This window comes from Ovis aries, chromosome 14, assembly GCF_016772045.2.
Source record: "Ovis aries strain OAR_USU_Benz2616 breed Rambouillet chromosome 14, ARS-UI_Ramb_v3.0, whole genome shotgun sequence".
Taxonomy (NCBI): Eukaryota; Metazoa; Chordata; class Mammalia; order Artiodactyla; family Bovidae; genus Ovis; species Ovis aries.
Window position 1 is genome coordinate 48,960,640 of NC_056067.1, and position 24,015 is coordinate 48,984,654.

Below are 24,015 nucleotides of genomic sequence, written 5' to 3' on the forward strand. Positions count from 1 at the left end.
GTGATGATATACAGCCTTGATTTACCATAAAAGTGAAATCTTGTCATTTTTAGCAACATGGACAGACCTGGAGGGTATCATGCTAAACAAAATAAATCAGATAGAGAAAGACAAATATGGCCAATTTATTTTTGACAAAGGTGCTAAGACAAGTCAATTGGGAAAAAGCAATCTTTTCAATAAATGGTGCTAGGACAACTAGATATTCATATGCAAAAGGAGGAGATGAACCCCTACCTCACATCATATAAATATTAACTCAAAATGCATCATACACCTAAACATAAGAGCCAAAGTATTAAACTGTTAAAGAACACACAGGCACAATCTTTGTAAGCCTGGATTAAGCAAAGCTTCCTTGATGTGATAACCAAATCATAAGCAACCAAAGGAAAAGATTAATTGGACATAGAGTTAAAAACTTTTGTATTTCAAAGGGCACATTCAAGAAAGTAAAAACACAACTCACAGGATGGGAGAAAATATTTGCAAATCATATATATAATTAGGATCTAGTATTCAAAATGGGCTTCCCTGGTGGCTTGGGGTAAAGAATCCACCTGCCACTACAGGAGATGTGGGTTTGATCCTTGATCCATGAAGATCTCCTGGAGAAGAAAATGGCAACCCACTCGAGTACTCTTTCCTAGGAAATCCCTTGAACAGAGAAGCCTAGCAGGCTACTGTCCATGGGGTCGCAAAAGAGTCAGATATGACTTAGCAACTATACAACAAACCACAACATTCAAAATATACAAAGAATCCTCACAGATCAACAACAAAAATATAACCCAATTTAAAAGCCAGCAAAAGATTTGATTAGACATTCTTTCAATGTAGAAATGGACAGTAAACACATGTGAAAGTGCCCATTATCATTAGCCATCTGGAAATGCAAAGGAAGACCACAGTGAGCTACCACTTCATACCCTGTAGGACAGCTATAATAAAATTAATAAATAAATAAGGACTTCCCTGGTGTTCAGTGGTTAAGAATCTGCCTGCCAATGCAGGGGACATGAGTTCAATTCCTGGTCAAGGAAGATTCCACATGCCTTGGGGCAGCTAAGCCCGTGTACCACAGCTATTGAAACCCAAACGCTCTAGAGCCTGTGCTGCACAACAAGTGAAGCCACCGCAATAAGAAGCCCGCCCAGCAATGAAGACCCAGTGTAGCTCAGCTGCTCAGTCGTGTCCAACTCCTTGAAACACCACGGACTGCAGCATGCCAGGCTTCCTTGTCCTTCACTAACTCCTGGAGCTTGCTCAAACTCATGTCCATCAAGTCAGTGATGCCATCCAACCATCTCATCCCGTATCATCCCCTTCTCCTGCCTTCAATCTTGCCCAGCATCAAGGTTTTTCCAGTGAGTCAGTTCTTTGCATAGGTGGGCAAAGTATTGGAGATTCAGCCTCAGCATCAGTCCTTCCAGTGAATATTCAGGACTGATCTCCTTTAGGATGGACTGGCTGGATCTCCTCGCAGTCCAAAGGCCTCTCAAGAGTCTTCTCCAACACCACAGTTCAGAAGCATCAATTCTTTAGTGCTCAGTTTTCTATGTGGTCCAACTCTCACATCGATACATGACTACTGGAAAAAAACATAACACTATACGGACCTTTGTTGGCAAAGTAATATCTCTGCTTTTTAATACACTGTCTAGGTTGGTCATAGCTTTTCTTCCAAGGAGCAAGTGTCTTTTAATTTCATGATTGCAGTTACCATCTGCAGTGATTTTGGAGCCCAAGAAAATAGTCTGTCCCTGTTTCCACTGTACATTGTCTTCCAGTGAAGACCCAGTGCAGCCAAAAATAAGCGAATAAATAAAAATTTTCAAATAAATAAAATAACAAGTGTTAGCAAGAATGTAGAGAAATTAGAAACATCATACATTGCCGCTCAGAATGTAAAATGGTGCAGCTACTTTGGAAAGTTTGGCAGCTACTCAAAGTTAAACAGAGAGTTACTGTGTGACCCATCAATTCAACTGCTAGGTACATGTGTTCATACAAAAATTTCTACACAAATGTTCATGTTAGCATTTATATTATTCACAATAGCCAAAAGGCAGGAGCAAGTTAAATGTCCATCAACTGATAACAGAGGAGCAAAATGTACTGTATCCATGGAGTGGAATATTATACAGCCACAAAAAAGGGATGAAGTACTGATACATGCTACCACGTGGATGAGCTTTGAACAAATTACACTAAGTGGAAGAAGCCAGACACATAATTCCCTTTATACGAAATGTCCAGAACAGGCAAATCAATAGTGACAGGAAGTAATGAGTGGTGCCAGAGGCTGGGAGGTGATGAGATCTAGAGTGTCTTTTAGGGATGGTGTAAGTGTTCTGGAATTATATACAGTTGATCCTTGAACAATATGAGTTTGAACTGCGTGGGTCCACTTATACCTGTATTTTTTTTTCAATAAATACAGACAGTACTACATGATCTGAGGTTGTTGGTTAAATCTACAGATGTGGAACTGCAGATAGGGAGGGGTGACTGTGGGATTTGAGCATTCTCAGTTGTTGGTACCTGCGGCGGGTCTTGGAATCAATCCCCCATGGACTCCAAGAGCGATCCTAATGGGAATGCTTGCCCAGTTCCACGAATGTTTTAAAAACCACTGAAATAAGACTTCCCTGGTGGTCCAGTAGCTAAGATTCCACGCTCCCTATGCAGGGATCTTGGATTCAATCCCTGGTCAGAGAACTAGATCCTGCATGCTGAAACCAAGACATTGCATGCCAAAACTAAAGATCTCGGGTGCCCAAACTAAGACCCAGTGCAGCCAAGTAAATAAATTAAAAATAATAATAATAACAAGCATTGGATTGCACACTTTCAAACTGTGAATCTTATGGTAAGTGAATTACATGTTAATTTTTAAAGAAAAATAATTATGATGCAGGTATAATGATAAATGACTACAGATGCAGAGTCTTGGGATAGACAAAACCATAAGGAGGGCTGCAGTTTCTAATTACCTGGAGGGCACCTTCCCATTGCTCAGCTCCAGGTTGCTGTGCCATGAATGCAGGTTGTGGCCGAGTACTGAAAAATCTCCTGCACATTTTTCAAAAGTATCCAGAAATCTGAACTTTCATGTGAAAGATCTCACTGTGTAAAACACTGATAACTATTATCAGTTACTCAGTTAGGGAAAACATTGCAACATGGGCCAAGTAAAATATATCTGCAGGCTGGATTCTATCACAGGCTCCTAGTTTGTCACCTATGGGATACGTTGTTCCAGTTGTTTAGTCGCTAAGTCACGTCTGACTCTTTTGTGACCCCATGGACTGTAGCCCGCTAGGCTCCTCTGTCCATGGGATTTCCCAGGCAAGAATACTGGAGTGGTTTGCCATTTCCTTCTCCAGGGGATCTTCCCGACCCCGGGATCAAACTCGCGTCTCTTGTTTGGTAGGCAGATTCTTTACCACTGAGCCATCTGGGAAGTCCATGGGATATGTATCTCAATAATTTCTGAAATTTTTTTTACTTTATTTTTAATTGGATGACAATTACTTTACAATATTGTAATGGTTCTGTATTATTTAATATCGAAAAGAGAAACACAAACAGGAAAGGATAAATCCCCCACAATTCCATCACTTAACATTTATGTAAACAAGAGATTTACATAAGTTTGCCCTTTCCAACTCCAAGAAATATTGAATAATAACTATTAGGTATTTGGTGCTTACTTCTGACTGTTTCTATGAATAATATCTATAGAGGTATGTATATAGAGAGAAAACAATATGCACACATTATTAATTATTATATACAGGTCATGCTAAGAAAATCTGTCTTCCCTAGTGGCTCAGTCAGTAAAGAGTCCGCCTGCAATTCCGGAGACCCAGGCTCAGTCCCTGCCTCAGGAAGATCCCCTGGAGAAGGAAATGGCAACCCACTCCAGTATTCTTGCCTGCAGAATTCCATATACAGAAGAGCCTGGTGGGCTACAGTCCATGGGGTCACAAAGAGTTGGACATGACTGAGTGACTAACACTTTCACTTTCAAGAAAATTTAGCTGAATATTGTTCTTTAAAATATTTATTTATTGGCTACATTGGGTCTTGGTTGCACCTCATGGGCTTAGTTGCTGTTATGGGATCTACCACAACCAGGGATTAAACCCAAGTCCCCTGCACTGCAGGACAGATTCTCAACCACGGGGCCACCAGAGAAGATCCTGAATATTGAATTTTGGCTTCCCAATATGTTGTGGGTTTCTTTCCAGATCTGCATGTTCAGCTCAACCTTGTTCTTTTTAATAGCTACATCAGTTCAGTTCAGTTCAGTTCAGTTCAGTCGCTCAGTCGTGTCTGACTCTTTGTGACCCCATGAATCGCAGCACGCCAGGCCTCCCTGTCCATCACCATCTCCTGGAGTTCACTCAGACTCAAGTCCATCAAGTCAGCGATGCCATCCAGCCATCTCATCCTCGGTCGTCCCCTTCTCCTCCTGGCCTCAATCCCTCCCAGTATCAGAGTCTTTTCCAATGAGTCAACTCTTCGCATGAGGTGGCCAAAGTACTGGAGCTTCAGCTTCAGCATCATTCCTTCCAAAGAAATCCCAGGGCTGATCTCCTTCAGAATGGACTGGTTGGATCTCCTTGCAGTCCAAGGGACTCTCAAGAGTCTTCTCCAACACCACAGTTCAAAAGCATCAATTCTTCGGTGCTCAGCCTTCTTCAAAGTCCAACTCTCACATCCATACATGACCACAGGAAAAACCATAGCCTTGACTAGATGGACCTTAGTCGGCAAAGTAATGTCTCTGCTTTTGAATATGCTATCTAGGTTGGTCATAACTTTTCTTCCAAGGAGTAAGCGTCTTTTAATTTCATGGCTGCAGCCACCATCTGCAGTGATTTTGGAGCCCCCAAAAATAAAGTCTGACACTGATTCCACTGTTTCCCCATAGTATTCTAAAATTTGTTGATGATAATTACCCAGCCAGTCCTATATTGAGAGGCACTGAAGCTGTTTCCAATGTTTTTGCTATTTAGAAAATAAACTGCACTGAAGATTCTTGAGCCTGTCTTTATATAATCAAAATATTTTGTGGAATTGATTTACATACATGGAATGGCTAAGTCGTAGGGTATATATGGCTTCTTAAAAATTTTTATTGAAGTATAGTTGATTTACAATGCTGCGTTATTTTCTTCTGTACAGCAAAGTGATTCAGTAGGATTTATGAGTTTTTATTTACTTATTTTTTACCTTTTGGGCCACACCATGAGGAATGTGGTATTTTATTATAGTTCCCCAACCAGGAATAGAACCCGAGCGCCCTGCAGTGAAAGCAAGGAGTCTTAACCACTGGTCCATCAGGGAAGTCCCAGGATATATGTGTTTTAAAACTGCATTCTGTGACCGTGAGATTTCTCTCTAAAACATGTAGCAATTTACACTCCCACCAACATTGCTTATGAGCTTGTCATCTCCCACACACACTTGGCAGGACTTGATGTTATCCATCAGCTGAAGTTTTGCTAGTCTGATGCACATACGGGCATGCGCTCAGTCACTTCAGTTGTGTCCAACTCTTTGGGGTCCTGTGGACTGCAGCCCACCAGGCTCCTCTGTCCACCGGATTCTCCAGGCAGGAATACTGCAGTGGGTTGCCATGCCTTCCTCCAGGGGAATCTTTCCAGCCTAGGGATCAAACCTGTGCCTCCTACATTCCCGGCAGATTCTTTAGCACTGATTCACCAGGGAAGCCTCACTCTGATGTCTACCTGTCTTTTATTTGAAATCTCATTTGCATCCCAAGTCCACCAAAATAGAAAAGAAGCACTTTCCCCAATTAAATGTTTGATCAGAGCAAATATCCTCAGTCTTCTCAACTTAAAGGGAGGAATAAAATACCTTCTTTTCAGGTGTTTCTAAAAAAATAGACTATACTTAGAGCAGCTATCACAGAGCAGAAGTTCAGTGAGCAACAGTAGCACCAAGCATTACTAAAAATGGTACCCTGGTGATGGCAGAAGTTTCAGGTCTCTGGTTTACTGGGGCAGATAAGAGGTAGAACTCTGTGGGGCCAGGGCATACTTATTGGGATTTGACTTATGGAATTTGAAATCAGACCATCGGGGCTCAAATCCTGGCCCAACCACTTACTAGTTCTGCGGCATAGGGCAAGTTACATAACCTCCCTGTGCATCAGTTTCCTCATCTGTCAAGTGGAGCTGAGGACAGTAATAACTACTACTTCATGAGGGTTAAACTAGGTAATACACAGAAAGTAAGGTGTTTAAAGCAGTGCCTATAAAGGTAAGCACTATCTAAGCACTACTATTATTATTGTTTCTCCCTCTGCACTCTTTCCTCCCAGGCATCGTCCACAACCCTTCAGGAGAGGAGAGAAAGAACAAGCTACTTGTTCTCTGTCTTTAGAGTCACATGAGTGTGAAAAACCAAGGACTTGAGGGACATGCCTGGTGGTCCAGTGGCTAAGACGCCACACTTCCAATGCATTGGGCTCAGCCTGAGTCCCTGGTTGGGGAACTAGATCACACACATCACAGCAAAGACTGAAGATCCTGTGTGCTGCAACAAGACCTCTTGAAGCCAAATAAATAAAACGAAATATTTAAAAAGAAATTTTTAAAAACCCAAGGACTTGAAAGCAGGAGATATAGATTCGAGTCTTGGCTCCAAAGAAATTACCTCAATGACCTTGGGCATGTCCATGCCCTTGTCTATGAGAGTTTCCTCCCCTCTCGAATGGGATGGAAGTGGTCTCCAGACACCCATCACTGGGAGGGGTCCAGACCCAGACCAGACATCCCTTCATTGCCACCCAGTTCCTACCAGAGCCTGGGATTGAGTTAGATGATACGAGCTGGTCCCAGTATGGCGCCAGGAAGAACACTGACTGTATAGGCTCCAGCCTTGTAAAAGGAGGTGGATTCTCTCCCAGACCATGCAGCCCAGAGCCACATTTTATAAGTCAGCAGCCCTGAGTGTGAGCCCTTCTCATGAGTAACCTGACACTTGGGCTTTACCCTCTCTTAGATACAGAGCCCAAGGGACGGAAGGATTTCATCTAGGCGACTCCGCCATTTTTTTCCTCACCCTTTCCCAGCTGCAGACGATTTGGGACAAGAAAAGATACTGTGCATCTGCTAGCTGGTGTCTCTAAACAGCGACTTTCCATCTCTCGATACAAGTCTCCTTTTGTAGAAAACGATGACAGCACCTGCCTGTTAGAGTCATTATAAAGATATCAATTAGGGAGCTAACAGCAAGAATAACGTGAATCAAGTGGTTTAAAATAAAAGGGATTTATTTGGTTATCTCACTTGTAAGCAGGCCATATGTAGGGCAGGCTCCACTATTTATAGTTGAAACGGCCCCAGATGTATTTCTGTTCTTCTTCCTTCTTATACAGGGTGCGAGAGGGGGAGGAATACACAAACATAAAGCAAAAGCTCACCACACTCTCATCTCTTTATCTGTTAATTATGCAAAGCAAGAAGTGAATATTTTCTGATCCCAACCCCTAGAGGTCATTTGTGCTTAGAACTTGTGGCATATTTTTTTCAGACATTTTTTTCCTACTCATCAACAGACCACATCTGAGTGTTACAGACACATATACAAATACATTATAACCCAAATAAAATCACACTATGTGTGTTGATTTTCAAACTAGTTAGGGTTTATCTAGAGCAGTGATTAAAAATTCATAATAATTCATAATCCATTGAGACAGAAAGCAGATTGGGGGTTGTCAGGTTTCCATCTGGAGAGATGCATAGGTTCTGGAACTAGACAGTGGTGACGGCTGCACAGCACTATAAAGGTACCCAGTGCCGCTGAGTTGCACACTGTACAGTGGTTACCCTGGTAATTGGTCAATTTTTATGTAATGTGTATTTTACCACAGTTTTAAAAACATATGTGCTCAAGAAGAACAGGGAGAACAGGTAAGTGGATGAATAAAGACAGGTGTGAGGCAATAAGGAGGGATGGGGGCTCGGGCAAATGAAAATGTCAGGCTGGTGATCACAACTCAGCTTAATCGATTGTCACCATAGGAGAACGTAGGCCAGATTTTAGAATTTTCAAGATAAGACAGAGACAGGAATTTTATATGAAAACAGCCAATCTGGGTATGTGAATTTAAAAAGAAAATGTATTATTTATTTATTTGGCCCAGCCAGGTCTCAGTTGCAGCACTTAGATCTTTGATCTTCATTGGGGCATTCAGGATCTTTTGTTGTGGCATGCGAGCTCTTAGCTGCAGCGTGTGGGATCTAGTTCCCTGACCAGGGATGGAATATGGCCCCCCTGCATTGGGAGTGTAGAGTCTCAGCCACTGGACTATCAGGGAAGACCCAAGTGAAGTTCTGAAAAACAGAGTGTGGGCCTGCAGGTCCCCAGTTTATAACTTTAGCAGCAGATGACTTATAGGGTCCCCAGAGGAGGAAATGGCAACCCACCCCAGTATTCTTGCTGGGAAAATCCTATGGACAGGGGAGCCTGGCAGGCTATAGTCCATGGGGTTGCAAAGAGTCAGATACAACTGAGCATGCACCCATGCAGCGCACACACACAAGCTATTGTGTTCACCAGCAAGCTCTAGAAATGTGCTATATCAGGACAGGAACCAGGCACAGGAAGGTGTCCTGCATGAGTGATGCTCTGTGAGGGGAAGTCAGTTCTTTCTCTGAAAAAGGAAACCAGCCAAGCAGACACTGGAGTGCAGAGCCTCTACCCTGAGGTTGGGGTTTGGCATCAGCAAACACTGGCTCCTCCCATTTCTGCAGTAGGTGGAGTTTAGTTTCCGTCCCAGTTGATAGTGGGCCTTGCCACATGAATAGCTTTAGCCAAGGGAGATATGTCAGCAGCCACCAAGGCACACAAAGGTTTTATTTTATGTTAAAATATTTATGCATTCATTTGACTGAGCTGAGTCAACTGCAGCATGCAGGGTCTTTAGTTGAAGCATGTGAACTCTTAATTGCAGCATGTGGGATCGAATTCCTTGGCCAGGGATCAAGCCCAGGCCCCTTGCATTGGGAGTGCAGAGTCTTAGTCACTGGACCACCAGGGAAGTCCCACAAAGGCTTTAAATACTCTAGTGATGGCCCTTGAGAAAAGTATGTCCCCTTCAGCCTGGGCTGCAGAATGAACACATACAGAATAAACCTGAATCCCACCAATGGCTCAGAGCCAAGACCAGCTAACATGTAGGCTGGTGCAGAGTCACCCACCAAAGTCTGCTCTATACCAGACACGCTGCAGTTGACCTCAGTCTGGTGATCAGGAGGCTGTGTGCTGAAGCTACTGAAGTTTGTGGGTAGATGATTAAACAGAATTATTGAGTCAATATCTGACTGATGACACTGTTGTCAAGTGTCTTTTGCACCCAAGGAGCCAAGTGGGTTTGGTAAATCCAAACCCCAATCCATGGTTCTCAAACTTCATGGTATTAAGGTAGCCTACATTTTAAGTTATCTTTACACTCTTAAAAATTATTGAGGATCCCAATGCACATGTTTGTGTTTCATCTCTCAATATTTACCATATCAGAAATTAAAACTGAGAAATTTGAAATACAAAAATGGTACTGAACATTAGCCACCAGAGAAATACCACTCAAAACTACAGTGAGATACCACCTCACACCCACCAGGATGGCTATAATCCAAAAAGACAAATAGTTATCAGCAAAAATGTAGAGAAATCAAAATCATCATACATCACCAGTGGGAATGTAAAATGGTGCAGCCACTTTGGAAAACAGTCTAGAAGTTCTTCAAAGGGTTAAACATAGAGTTAGTATTACCCAACAATTCTGCTTATAGATATACATATATATATATATATATGAATATATATATATTCAAGAGAAATAAAAACACATACCCACACAAAAACTTGTACACAAATGTTCATAGCAGCATTATTCAGAATAGCTAAAAGGTGGAAACAATCTGAATTCCCCTCAGCTGATGAATAGATAAATGTAATGTGGTCTATTCATACAATGGAATATTTGGCAATAAAAAAGAGCAAGGTGTTGATACAGGCTACGATGTGGATAAACCTTGAAAATATTATGCTGAGTAAAAGAAGTTGGGCACAAAAGTCCACATGCTAAATGATTCCATATTATGTTAAATGTTCAGAATAAAAAAATCTATAGAGAAGAAAGATTCGTCACTGCCAGGGGTTAGAGGTGGTGGGAACAGGGAGTAACTGATAATGGGTGGTGGGGTTTCTTTGGTGAGGAAAGAACAAAATTTTCTTAAATTGATTGTGGTGATAGTTGCATAACTTTGTGGACATACCAACGACAATTGGATGGTAATACTGTAAAGAGGCAATTTTTATGGTGTGTGAATTATATCACTATCACAATAAAGCTATTATGGAAAATAAATACACACACCAAAAAAAAAAAAATCTATGCACACATGCCATTAGCGGGCAGAGTAAGGACACCATCACACACGTAACCTCTGGAAAACTCCACTAAGCCCTTGTGGAAGAATGAAAGTGAAAGGGGAAACACATAAGGCCCAGGGATTAGAGCCAAATAGGGAAAAGCTCTAATGGGCTCTCTTTATTAAAATTTTAGTTAATTAATTTGGCTGTACCAGGTCTTAGTTGCGTCAGGTGGGACCTTTTGTTGCAGCGCATGGGTTCCGTAGTTGCAACACATGAGCTTGCATGCCCTGTAGCATGTGGGGTCTTAACTTCCCAGTCAGGGATCGAACTGGTGTCCCCCGCATTGCAAGGCAGGCTCTTAACCACTGGACCACCAGGGAAGCCTCTCTAATGTGTTATCTCTACTCCAGAGCCCCATGTGGGGTCAACCAAGGTCAATGTTGTATCTGTATCACAATTCACGTTCTCCACTGCGCAAAACTCATGCTTCTCTCTTCCTTCCACACGTGTCTAACACTTCAAGCCGAACTTCAGTGTCAAATTGCAACAGGATTCATCAGCATATGGATGGAACATAAGACCTAGAAGTTGCATTTAACACACAAACAAGCCCTAACGTATTTTAGGCCTATTTCACAAGATATAGACTCCTATCTATACTGTGAGCCTGACATCCCGACCTAGAGAGAGAAGAAAAAAAATTTAAACAGCTGCCAGAAGCACTATTTACAATCGCCAAGACATAGAAGAAACTTAAATGTTCATCAAAAGATGAATGGATAAATGAGATGAGGTACATATATACAATGACTAATATACTCAGGCATAAAAAAATGAATGAAATAATCCATTTGCAGCAAGATGAATGGACCTAGAGCTTATCAGACTAAGTGAATTAAGTCAACGATAAATAATACAAATATCATATGCTATCACTTACATGCGGAATTTTTAAAAATGATACAAATGAACTTATTTACAAAACAGATACACTGACAGAAAACAAATTTATGATTAACAAAAGGGAAAAGGGGAGGGATAAATTAAGAATTGGGATTAAAAGATACATACCCTGGTAGCTCAGCTGGTAAAGAATCCACTGCAATGCAGCAGACCTGGGTTCAGTCACTGGGTTGGGAAGATCCCCTGGAGAAGGGAACGGCTACCCACTTCATTATTCTGGCCTAGAGAATTCCACGGACTATATAATCCATGGGGTTGCAAAGAGTCAGACACAACTGAGCAACTTTCACTTTCACTACTATATGTAAAATAAATAAACAACAAGGACCGGTATAGCTCAAGGAACTATATTCAATATCTTGTAGTAACCTATAATGGAAACAAACTAAATATATTTAACATATCACTTTGCTGTACACCTGAAACATTATAAGTCAACTATATTTTGATTAAAATTTTTTAATTTTAAAAACCATAAAAATTTTTAAAAAAACAACAACTGCTATAAGCATTTCCTAGACATCACAAACAGAAAAAAGTCAAAGATGCTCAATCTCATTAGAATTCAGTATTCAGAAACATTCTGATTAAAACTATGACAGTATACTGTTTCATATCCAGCTAGTTGTCAAAAACATAAAAGTCTCTCCATATGAGGTTTTAATCCACAGAGTGAAACAAAAATTCATGAGTCCATGTTGATTTAAGTACATAGTCAAATATGTAAGTAATGGAGAAAAGGAATGGCTCTTTCTTTCAACAGAATTCCAACTAACAGATGTAGAAGGAGAAAGGGACACCCAAAATCACTATTAGGCAAATGCCCAGTACAGCTGTTGCAGACCAGATCCATGCTAAAATTCGTAGGTGCAAGTCTGAGGAGAATCAAGACTTGTATAGTCACAAAGTATCTTCCCCAAGATACTTCTTAATTGCTAATGGAAAAACAGGAACTTTACAGCAGAGACGTGCAGTAGACTGTGCCTTAACCAAGTGACCCAGGTCAATATCACCCACAAGGACATAGTGACATGTCTGATATGTTGCACTGAGAAAGATGCTGTACAAATGTTGCACAGTATCACCTGACCAAAAAAAAGAAAATCGCATAACTTCATTTCAACCATGGAAAACAGGCAAACTCAAGCTGAGGGACATTAATAAAAGAACTGATTGGTTCTCCTCAAAAGTGTCAAGGTTGGGACTTCCCTGGTGATCCAGTGGCTGAGACTCCATGCTCCCAGTGCAGGGGGCCCAGGTTCAATCCCTAATCAGGGAAGCAGATTCCCACTTGCTGCAACTAAAGATTCTACAGGCCACAACGAAGATCAAAGATCCCACATGCTGCAAAAGATCCCACATGGCCCACTTGGAGTGGCCAAATAAATGAATAAGGTCATGAAAGACAAGGAAATGAAGAGGAACGGTCACTGACTCTTGGAGGCTAAGGGCATCTGACAACTCAGGGTAGGATCCTGGATTTGTTCCTGGAACATATAGACATCAGCAGAAAAACTATTAAAAGTCAAGCCAGGCTGGTAGTTAAATTAATAATATGATGCCATTTTAACGTCCTGGGTGTGATCACTCTGAAAGTAAAAGTGTTAGTTGCTCAATCGTGCCCAACTCTTTGCGACCCCATGGACTGTAGCCTGCCAGGATCCTCTGTCCAGGGGGTCTTCCCAACCCAGGGACTGAACCTGTGTCTCCTACATCGCAGGTGGATACTTTACTATTGAGCCACCTGGGAGGAGCTGACACCTCTGGCCAGGAGGCTAAGGGGATTCCCCCAGCCCCCTTCAAGCTTTCTGAAGAGTGAGGCCTTCACAGTGAGGATGAGCCAGGGCTTCAAGCAAAGATCATCCAGATAAGCCATCCTCTAATACCTGACTCACAGAAAGTGTGTGAGATGACCAACGTTTATTATTTTGAGCAGCTTTAGAGAAAACAATTGCTGTTGCGAATAGTGGCCACCAGGTGGCACATGGATACCAAGGATGGAAAGGCAAAAAAAAAAAAAAAAAAAACGGCTGCCAACATTATAAAGAAATCAGGGCTCTGAGTTCATTTATACATTTATTCCAAGCCTAATAAAGATGTCATCAGGTTTTTATTTTCTACAGCTAGGCAACTTGATTATAAGGTTCATTTGGAAGTACAGCAGGCAAATATGGGGGGCGGGAATTAAAAAGGAGAAGGGGGCTAAAAACAGATATTAAAAACAATATAAAACAATGTGTTGTGGATGCATCAGTTACATACACAGATCAATCCAGAAATAGAAACAATTGCTTATGGAAACTTATACATGCATGTACTACTTTTTTAATTCAGGAAGAAACTTTAGGGAAGTTTTTAATTTAGTGCTATTGGATCAACTAGATGAATAAGCAAACAAAAAGCCTGAGTCCGTTCCTCACACAGGATACCAGCTTAAATTCAAAGTGTATCAATGACCTAAGTGGAAAAATACAATCTCATAAATAATAAAACACTAGTGAGTCTCCTAATGACCTGAGAGTGTGAGAGTGGGGTATATTTGCCAAACGGTTCATCAAAATTCAGAGGTGATGAAAGAGCATTTTGTTAAATGACCAAGCAAAAATGAAAACCTTTCACAGGGTCAAAACATAAACCCACCATGGGTAAACTAAACTACAGATGACAAAATGGAAAAAGAAATATTTACAACTAGAATCACAAAGGGTTCAGTTCAGTTCAGTTGCTCAGTCGTGTCTGACTCTCTGCAACCCCATGAATCGCAGCACGCCAGGCCTCCCTGTCCATCACCAACTCCTGGAGTTCACTCAGACTCACGTCCATCGAGTCAGTGATGCCATCCAGCCATCTCATCCTCTGTCGTCCCCTTCTCCTCCTGCCCTCAATCCCTCCCAGTATCAGAGTCTTTTCCAATGAGTCAACCCTTCGCATGAGGTGGCCAAAGTACTGGAGCTTCAGCTTCAGCATCATTCCTTCCAAAGAAATCCCAGGGCTGATCTCCTTCAGAATGGACTGGTTGGATCTCCTTGCAGTCCAAGGGACTCTCAAAGAGTCTTCTCCAATACCACAGTTCAAAAGCATCAATTCTTGGGCGCTCAGCCTTCTTCACAGTCCAACTCCCACATCCATACATGACCACAGGAAAACCATAGCCTTGACTAGACGGACCTTAGTCGGCAAAGTAATGTCTCTGCTTTTGAATATGCTATCTAGGTTGGTCATAACTTTTCTTCCAAGGAGTAAGTGTCTTTTAATTTCAGGGCTGCAGTCACCATCTGCAGTGATTTTGGAGCCCAAAAAAATAAAGTCTGACACTGTTTCCACTGTTTCCCCATCTATTTCTCATGAAGTGATGGGACCAGATGCCATGATCTTTGTTTTCTGAATGTTGAGCTTTAAGCCAACTTTTTCACTCTTCACTTTCACTTTCATCAAGAGGCTTTTTAGTTCCTTTTCACTTTCTGCCATAAGGATGGTGTCATCTGCATATCTGAAGTTATTGATATTTCTCCCGGCAATCTTGATTCCAGCTTGTGCTTCTTCCAGCCCAGCGTTTCTCATGATGTACTCTGCACAGAAGTTATATAAGCAGGGTGACAATATACAGCCTTGACGTACTCCTTTTCCTATTTGGAACCAGTCTGTTGTTCCACCGTCCAGTTCTAACTGTTGCTTCCTGGCCTGCATACAGATTTCTCAAGAGGCAGGTCAGGTGGTCTGGTATTCCCATCTCTTGAAGAATTTTCCACAGTTTATTGTGATCCACACAGTCAAAGGCTTTGGCATAGTCAATAAAGCAGAAATAGGTGTTTTTCTGGAACTCTCTTGCTTTTTCCATGATCCAGCAGATGTTGGCAATTTGATCTCTGGTTCCTCTGCCCTTTCTGAAACAAGCTTGAACATCAGGAAGTTCACGGTTCACATATTGCTGAAGCCTGGCTTGGAGAATTTTGAGCATTACTTTACTAGCATGTGAGATGAGTGCAATTGTGAGGTAGTTTGAGCATTCTTTGGCATTGCCTTTCTTTAGGATTGGAATGAAAACTGACCTTTTCCAGTCCTGTGGCCGCTGCTGAGTTTTCCAAATTTGCTGGCAGATTGAGTGCAGCACTTTCACAGCATCATCTTTCAGGATTTGAAACATCTCAACTGGAATTCCATCACCTCCACTAGTTTTGTTTGTAATGATCCTTTGTAAGGCCCACTTGACTTCACATTCCAGGATGTCTGGCTCTAGATGAGTGATCACACCATCGTGATTATCTGGGTCGTGAAGATCTTTTTTGTACAGTTCTTCTGTGTATTCTTATTCTTGCCACCTCTTCTTAATATCTTCTGCTTCTGTTAGGTCCATACCATTTCTGTCCTTTATCGAGCCAATCTTTGCATGAAATATTCCCTTGGTATCTTTTCTTGAAGAGATCTCTAGTCTTTCCCATTCTGTTCTTTTCCTCTATTTCTTTGCATTGATCGCTGAAGAAGCCTTCCTGATAAGGGCGATAAAAGTGAAAGAAGTGTCTTTTATTCTTCATAACAAGTCAGGGTCCAGTAAGGATAGTGAAGCCACACCAGTTACTTGAACAGGGAGAATTGAACATATGGACTGTAATATAAGGAATTGCCAACTTGGCACAGAGTTGTTATCTAGATAACTGCAAGGGTAAAAAGAGATCCCTAAGGCAGTGGTTCTTAAACCTTAGCCAAACTGTCTGGAGGACTTGTTAAAAGGCAGACTGCAGAGGACAACTACCAGAGTCTGACGGATCCGGTATGGGGCCAGAATGATGTGTTTCTAACAAGTTCCCAGCAGATACTGATGCTGCTGCTCTGGGGACCGCACTCTGAGGACCACAACTCTAAGACAGCATAGAAGTAGCAACTGCAGGAAGCAGGGACCACACCTAGAGCTGGGGGAACAGAGATGCGAAGAAAGGGCACCAGCCAACCGGCACTGATGTTTCTGATGAAACTAGTTTTTCAAGTGTTGCTGTTATTGTTTAGTCGCTCAGTCATATCCACTCTTTGCAACTCTATGGACTGTAACCCACCAGGCTCCTCTGTCCATGGCACTGGCCAGGCAAGAATACCTGAGTGGGTTGGCATTTCCTTCTCCAGGGGATCTTTCCGACCCAGGGATCCAATCTGGGTCTCCTGCATTGGCAGGAGGATTCCTTACCATGGAGGCATCAGGGAAGCCCTTTGCAAGTGTTAGAAAACAACAAATTGGATCCAGGCAATGCGTGCTGCTGCCCCACCGCCACCAGAGTGAAGAAGTGTTGCTGAGGTGTCACTTACAAGAACAGCAGGCAAGTCCCTTCTGCATAAGGTGACCAACCACCCCCAGAAAGAGGTTCCCAGGAAGCATAACTTTCATTGCTAAAACTAGGGACACCCAGAGCAAACCAGCACGACTTAATCACTTTACTTCTGTAATCTCCTAGCAAACCCCGTTGCCGGGGTCTAACATAGAACCATCTGACAAAACAGAAATGTGGTTTCCCTAGACTTCCCTTGTGGTCCAGTGGTTGGGAATCTGCTTGCCAATGCAGGTGACACTGGTTTGATCCCTGGTCCAGGAAGATTCCACATGCAGTGGGCCAACTAAGCCCATGTATCGCAGCTACCGAGCCTGCACTCTAGGGCTTTCCAGTTGCAACAAGAGAGTAGCTCCGCTCGCTGCAACTAGGGAAAGCCTGCTTGAAGCAATGAAGACCAAGGGTGGCCAAAAATAAAATAAATTCTGAATAAATGAAATGTGGTTTCCCAGCTCAGCATCACAAAGCAGGGCATAGGAGGGCGGGCTGGGAGTTCGGAGACAATAACCTCATAATTGATATTGACTCTTCATGATCTTCCTGGTCTTTTACAATCTATCCTCAGGGTTGCTATCAAGAGAAACTTTATAAATAGGTATGACTGATCATTTCAGACTCTTGCCAATATGTTTTCAATAGCTGCCTATGATGTTGTGATATTAAGAAAGATATATATCTGGTCTTCATCCCCTTTCCTGACTCAGAGTCTCTGAAACCCTTGGATAAGTGATAAGAGCAATAAAAGTGAAAGGAGGGGGCTTCCCCGGTGGTCCAGTGGTTGAGAATCCACTTTCAATGCAGGAGATATACATCAATCCCTGGTCCAGAAAGATCCCACAGGCCACACGGCAACTAAGCCCATGCGCCACAATTTCTGAGCCAGCACACCACAACTACTGAAGCCCGTGTGCCTACAGGCTGTGCTCTGCCCCAAGGGAAGCCAGAGGAGAAGCCCCCGCACCACAAACAGGATCCCATGCTTGCCACAACTAGAGAAAGCCCGTGTGCAGCAGTGAAGATCCAGCGCAGAAAAACACAAATAAATCTTTTTTTTAAGTGAGTGTCTTTTATTCTTCATAACAAGCCCCTTTCAACCACACCTGAGTTCATGGTGATGAAGTGGCTGTGGGAAAGCTGAGGAGGAGGGCTGGTTGCTAGGAAACCAATCCTGTGATTAGAGGGTTGGAACTCAGCCTTCCAACCCCCACCCCACCCGTCACCTCCAGGGAAGGAAGAGAGGCTGGACATTGATCACCAAAGGCCAGTGATTTAACCAACTGTGGCTGTGTAACGAAGCCTCCATGAAAAACTCTAAGAGGTCCTGAGAGCTTTCTGCAGGCGTGGGGGGGAGGCGGGTTGTGTGCAGCACAGCTGCAGGGGGCATGTCTGCTCTGCATCCTTCTCCCATATCTTGCCCTGTCCATCTCCTCCATTCAATCACTCTGGAGTTGGATCTTTTTATAATAAACCAACAATCTAGTAAGTATCTGTTTTCCTGAATTCTGTGAGCTGTTTTAGCAAATCATTGAACCTGTGGAGGGGGTATCGTGGGAACCCCCAATTTGTAGCCAACTTGTACTGAGGTTGCAGGTAACCTGAAGACCCACTAGTTGCAATAGGTATCTGAGAGTTGGAGGTTAGACTCATGGGACAGAGTCCTTAAACCGTGGGATCTCAGGCGAACTTCAGGTATCAGAACTGAATTGAATTCTAAGACATCCAGTTGGTGTCCCCAGAGAAGTGGCTGCTGCTGCTGCTGCTAAGTCGCTTCAGTCGTGTCCGACTCTGTGCGACCCCATAGGTGGCAACCCACCAGGCTCCTCTGTCCCTTGGATTCTCCAGGCAAGAATACTGGAGTGGGTTGCCATTTCCTTCTCCACCGGAGAAGTGGAGAACTTCTTTAAAATACATTTATTTGGCTTCGTCAGGTCTTAGTTGTGGTGTGCAGGATCAGTAGCCCCACGGCATATGGGATCTTAGTTCCCTGACAAGGGATCAAACCCGAGTCCCTTGCACTGGAAGGGACTGAACCACTGGAAGTCCCCGATTGGAGAATTTCTTGGTGTGGGAAAGGTGACCAGTATGGAAAGCTGAGTGGTGAGTAGACGAAGAAAAAGAGTCGGTTCCTTTTCACTGCCTACCAGCCAATAGGGGTAAAATTCCTACTTTTTATTATAGCATAAAGGGCTCTTCAAAGTTAACTTCAGTTACAGCCTGAGTCTCATCTCTTTCCTGAACTTTATGTTCCAGAAATATAGAAATCTTTGAGTTTCCTAAAGCAAATCATATTCTCAAGTTGCTATGCTTTGAACATACTATTGCCTTTTCTATTGAAAAGCTCTGTGGCTCAGATGGAAAGAATCTGCCTGCAAGGCAGGCGACCCGGGTTCAATCGCCTGGAAAAGGGAATGGCTACCCACTCCAGTATTCTTGCCTAGAGAATACCATGGACAGAGGAGACTGGCGGGCTATAGTCCAAGTGGTCGCAAAGAGTCGGATACGACTGAGTGACTAACACTTTCATCTGCTGAAAAGCACGCAAATCTCTTTTTTAGAGAAAAACAGAAGATCAGAATACGTGCCTCCCCTTTAAGAATGGAAGTTAGTTTTGATCCATAATGTGTTATTTGAAGGAAAAAAATGATGTCAAGGCAAATGTGTTCTTGAATTCCACAGTATTTACTGTTCTCCAGCTTTTAACACCCAGGGAGAAAAAAGATAAGAAGACTCCCAGTGCTAATGAAACTTGTTAGTTTTTCTTTCCTGTTAAAGATATTTATACTTGAATTCTTCTTAAGGTCTGATATATTTTTAGATGAAATCCATAAATGAAAAGCAATGGTTACTTTAAAAGTTAGAGATGGTTTATACAGTCATATCAGACAATTAAAAAATTTGGTAATAATTTTCTAAGCTTGTTCTTAAATTTGAAAGTTATTAAGATCCTTATGTGGTTATGTGGTTGAGAGTGAGTTTGTTTTTCTCCCCCTCACTTTCTACTGCAATTATTATTTTTTTTTATCAAGTGATTTATGACCAGTCTTATTTGGTTTTTCTCCAGCATAAATTCCCCTGTGAAGAAAGACTTCCAAGGCAAACTCTGGGCTTTTTATAGGATTCTGCTGGATTCAGTAACTTCCTCCAGGAAGTTAGTCAGAAAGTCATGTCTGACTCTGTGACCTCATGGACTGTAGCCTGCCGGGCTCCTCTGTCTATGGAATTCTCCAGGCACTGGGGATGATGACTACAGCCATGAATTTAAAAGATGTTTGCTCCTTGGAAGGAAAGCTATAACAAACCTAGACAGCATATTAAAAAGCAGAGATACCACTTTACCAACAAAAGTCCGTATAGTCAAAGCTATGGTTTTTCCAGTAGTCCTGTAAGGATGTGAAAGTTGGACCATAAAGAAGGCTGAGCACTGAAGAACTGATGCTTTCAAATTGTGGTGCTGGAGAAGATTCTAGAGAGTCCCTTGGACAGCAAGGATATCAAACCAGTCAATCCTAAAGGAAATCAACTCTGAATATTCATTGGAAGGACTGATGCTGAAGCTGAAGCTCCAATATTTTGGCCACCTGATGCAAAGAGCTGACCCACTGGAAAAGACCCAGATGCTGGGAAATACGGAAGACAGGAGAAGGGGACAGCAGAGAACGAGATAGTTAGATGGCATCAGTGATTCAATGGACATGAATTTGAGCAAACTCTGGGAGATAGTGGAGGACAGAAGAACCTGGAGTGCTGCAGTCTCTGGGGTCGAACAGTCAGACACAACTTGGCGACTGAACAACAACAATGAGGGAATTGGATTACAACTCTTTGCACGACCATCTTTCCACTATTCGGATCCTCCTTTTAGGCCGTAACTGTGGATGTTGGTCTTCAGACTCCACATTTTGGGCACAGTATCTTTCCTAGTGTGGACAACCATCAAATGACCACTGAGTGAATGTGACAGCACTTTTGATAAAAAAACAAATTCCAATACAGCCCCAATGATGATTATTTAACTTTAGGCAAGTTTTTTTCTTTTTTTTAATTTTAGGCCGCACCACTGACCTGGATGCAGGATCTTCACTTCCTAACCAGGGATCTAACCTGTGCCTCCTGCAGTGGAAGGGCGGAGTCTCAACCACTGGGCCATCAGGGAAGTCCCTAACCTTGGGCAAGTTTATGGTTGCCTGGCTCTCTGCTGACTCACAGAGTTCAGTGGGCAGGAGTGAGCGCTCTGGAATCAGATTGCTCGGTTTGGCAGTTGCCCAGTTCTGCGGACTTGGACAAATGATTGAACTGCCCAGGGCCTGCCAGCCTTATGTACAGAATATGGATGGTGATGATGGTTCCTACCTTCTCTGTCCCAGTGAGGATTAAATGAGGTGATGCGTGTTTCCTTCAGAGCACAGTGCTTGAGACTTTAGACAGAGTGTAAATGTTCGCTGTTGGAGTTATGGAAATACGGTCTATGGTACTCACTTCATGGTGTTTTCTTTAATAATTTTAATTTATTGATTGATTGGCTCTGCTGGGTCTTCGTTGCTGCTTGGGTTTTTCTCTAGTTGGGGAGAACAGGAGCTACTCTCTTGTTTCGGAGCATGGGCTCCAAGGGGCTTCCCAGGCGTGCTAGTGGTAAAGAACTCATCTGCCAAAGCAGGAGAAGAAAGAGAGGTGGGTTCAATCGCTGGGTCAGGAAGATCCCCTGGAGGAGAGCATAATAACCCACTTCAGAGTTGTTATTCTTGCCTGGAGAATCCCATGGACAGAGAAGCCTGCTGGGCTACAGGCACAACTGAAGTGACTTAGCATGCATGCATGGGCTCCAGGGCACACGGGCTTCAGTAGTTGTATCTCCTGGGCTCTAGAGCACAGACTCAATAGTTGCTCTGAGGCATGTGGGACCTTCCTGGACGAGGGATCAAACCCATGTCCCCTGCATTGGCAGGCAGATTCTTTATCACTGAGCCACCAGGAAAGCCCCATAGTGTTGTGTTTTAAGAACTAAAAGGAGTGATGTATTCAGTGGTTGACAGTAATCTGCATAGAGGGAGCACTCCTGCTTGTCTCTTTTACTTGTTCTGAGGCAGTTTTGTCTCCTTTCAATGCACCCAGATGAGCAGCTAGCTCTGCTACTTCTTGTTTATCACCCAGGAAAAAAAAAATGTTATTCTCCAAAAGAAGGACTGCTGGCTTATGCCAGGAAAGCTAACAGAGTGGAGTTCAAGGGCAGCATTGAGGACTGGTGAGAGCCAAGGTAGGTGCTAGCTTGCCAGGGCTACCATAACAGAGTACCACAGACCAGATGGCTTAAACAACTGAAACTGATTTTCTCACAGTTCTGTAAGTCCAGCATGAAGGTGCCAGCAGGGTTGGTTTCTCTCGAGGCCTCTCTCCTCGGCTTGCAGACGGCCGCCTTCTCCCTGTGTTCTCACATGACCTTTTCTCTGGGTGTACATGCCCTAGGTGTCGTTTCCTCTTCTAACAAGGACACCAGTCCTATGGAGTTAGGGCTCCAGCCTTTCAACTTCATTTAAGCTCAATTATCTCTAAACTCAGTCATACTTGGGCATCAGGGCTTCAGTGTACGGATTTGAAGAGGGGAGGGCATGTTTCAATCCAGAACGATGTGCTAAGGCTGGGGGTGAGCAGGGAGCAGAACCAGATCACAAAGGGCCTTGGGAGGCCTGTTTGGGAGTTTCTTCTTGACCCACCTACCTATGAAGGTCCCCAGGGAATTGGCTCCATGCAGAGTCCCCTTTCTGTCCTTTACCTTTCAGGCAGGACTAAGCACAGCTCAACAGTGCAGTTTTCAAGGTCGCCTGGAATCCTAATTGGTAGCATAGTGGTTAGGATCCCAGGCTTTCACTGCTATGGCCCAGGTTCAATCTCTCTGGTTGGGGAAACAGAGATCCCGAAAGTTGCATAGCACAGCTTGGCTGGAAAAAAAAAAAAGTTGCCCGGGTAAGAGCAGACCCAGTGGGAATCACTAAAGAGAAGCTGACTGGAGAGCAAGCACACCTGGGAGGGAGCATGCAAATTAGATGCAAATGACAGCGCACACACACCCATACCCCAGTTAGGCTTCTTTCTTTGGGTCAGTGGTCCAAGGCTTTTGAAAAAGAGTCTAAACCCGAACAGAGTAGTCCATAAGTTCCTATGTCCACCAAATCTGAATGCCCATTGACCAGGGATTGTTCTAGGCCCTGGGGCTGTTGCAGAGTTTAGGATCTAGACCTGCACTGTCCAATAAAATATTCTCAATATGAAGCACTTAAAACATGGCTAGTCTGAATTGAGATGTGCTGAAGTATAAAATGGGGCTTTCCAGGGGGCTCAGAGCTAAAGAATCTACCTGCCAATGCAGGTGATGCAAAAGACACGGGTTTGCTGTAGAGTAGAAACTACCACAACATTATAAAGAAACTATACTCCAAAAATAAAAAACAAAAGAAAGAATTACACACACACACAAAAGGAATGCAGCCCTGTGACACTTTGATATTATCCCAGTGAGAGTGATTTTAGGCTTCCAACCTCCAGAATTGTAAAACAGTAGAGTTGTGTTGTTAGAGGCCACTAAGTCTGTGATTGTCGGAAAAGAGCAAATTAGCCAAGATGACGTAGTAAGGCTCTCTTGCCCCTCGGCCTCTTGCTCTTGCCCCACATTTTGTAAATAATGATCATGTCACAGCTGAGATTATTTAAAGCACTGCACATGTGTATCACAAGGTACTCACTTGACCAAGGGCTACTTTTGGTCTGCGGGGCTATATAAGCCCCACCTGGAAAGCCCTTGCCGGTATGTGCCTTTATGTTATGGCTGCTGTTACGGCTGCTGCATAAGCTAGGAGAGAAGGTTATGTTATGGCTGTTGCCCGGCAAGAATAAACATGTCTGCAGTTTCTACGTCTCCTCAAGTTTTCTTCCAGCTTCCTCTCTCACGCCTGGCCTACCCTGGGTTCAGCAAACCGTGTGAGAAGTGAGACAGTGATAATTTGTTACAGGAGCTGTAGGAAACTCCCATGCCTGCCGGATATTTCTTTCCTTCTTCCTTCTTCCCTTTCTTTTTTCTGGGTATTTCTTTGAGTCACATTCCTCATTAGCTGAGAGAGCCACTTCCTTCTAAGGTGTAGTAGGGCAAGTTCTGGCTGGGTCTTCAATAGCCCCAGAGGGTCTATTCAAACCTTTCCTCTGTACTAAAGTTGATAAGCAAGGAGATTGGGGAAACTATGCGGAGTTCTGGTAAAGAGGACTGGCATGCACATGCTCAGTCGCTCAGTCGTGTCCGACTCTCTGCGATTCCCAGGCTCCTCTG

At 43.2% G+C, this 24,015-nt stretch overlaps 1 long non-coding RNA gene across 5 annotated transcripts in view; it reads right to left on the reverse strand.

Moving 5' to 3' along the window:
- The window catches only part of LOC105608813 (uncharacterized), a 100,863-nt gene that overhangs the window by 52,985 nt on the left and 23,863 nt on the right, over positions 1-24,015 (reverse strand). The window contains exon 4 of one of the 5 annotated variants that reach the window (XR_009596205.1): positions 22,416-22,636. The exons of the other annotated variants lie outside the window; for them this stretch is intronic. This is a non-coding gene — a long non-coding RNA (uncharacterized LOC105608813). The remainder of the gene's footprint in view (positions 1-22,415; positions 22,637-24,015) is intronic. 5 annotated transcript variants of the gene reach the window in all.